Source organism: Bombus pyrosoma, unplaced genomic scaffold, assembly GCF_014825855.1.
Source record: "Bombus pyrosoma isolate SC7728 unplaced genomic scaffold, ASM1482585v1 HiC_scaffold_4725, whole genome shotgun sequence".
NCBI classification, from domain to species: domain Eukaryota; kingdom Metazoa; phylum Arthropoda; class Insecta; order Hymenoptera; family Apidae; genus Bombus; species Bombus pyrosoma.
This window is the reverse complement of record NW_025219985.1, coordinates 1,154,731-1,155,984: the sequence shown is the minus strand read 5'-3', so window position 1 is coordinate 1,155,984 and position 1,254 is coordinate 1,154,731.

Sequence of the window (1,254 nt, the reverse complement as noted above, 5' to 3'; positions counted from 1 at the left end):
AACGTATTACCATATAACGTTATACGTTATATCTTAATGCTGCATAACGTTGTACATTATAACGTTATGCTATATAACGTTATACGTTATACCGCAATACTACATAACGTTGTAAGTTATACCGAAATACTACATAGCGTTATACGTCATAACGTATTACCATATAACGTTATACGTTATATCTTAATGCTGCATAACGGTATACATTATAACGTTATGCTATATAACGTTATACGTTATATCGTAATGCTACATAACATTATACGTTATATCGTAATGCTACATAACGTTACACGTTATACCCTAATACTACATAACGTTATACGTCATAACGTATTACCATATAACGATATACGTTATATCTTAATGCTGCATAACGTTATACGTTATATATAACGTTATATGTTATATCGTAATGCTACATAACGTTATACGTTATACCGTAATGCTACATAACGTTATACGTTATACCGTAATGCTACATAACGGTATACCTTACATCGTAATACTACATAACGTTATACGTTATATCTTAATGCTGCATAACGTTGTACATTATAACGTTATGCTATATAACGATATACGTTATACCGCAATACTACATAACGTTGTAAGTTATACCGAAATACTACATAACGTTATACGTTACATCGTAATACTACATAACGTTATACGTTATATCGTAATGCTACATAACGTTAGACGTTATACCGTAATACTACATAACGTTACACGTCATTGCGTATTACCATATAACGTTATACGTTAAATCGTAATACTACATAACGTTATACGTCATAACGTATTACCATATATCGTTATACGTTATACCGTAATACTACATAACGTTGTAAGTTATACCGAAATACTACATAACGTTATACGTCATAACGTATTACCATATAACGTTATACGTTATATCTTAATGCTGCATAACGTTATACATTATAACGTCATGCTATATAACGTTATACGTTATATCGTAATGCTACATAACGTTATACGTTATACCGTAATGCTACATATCGATATACGTTACATCGTAATACTACATAACGTTATACGTTATAACGTATTACCATATATAGTTATACGTTATAACGTATCACTACACAACGTTATACGTTATAACATAATGCTACATTCCGTTATACGTTATACTGTAATACTATATAACGTTATACGTCATAACGTCTTACCATATAACGTTATACGTTATAACGTAATGCTATATAACGTTATACGTTATATCGT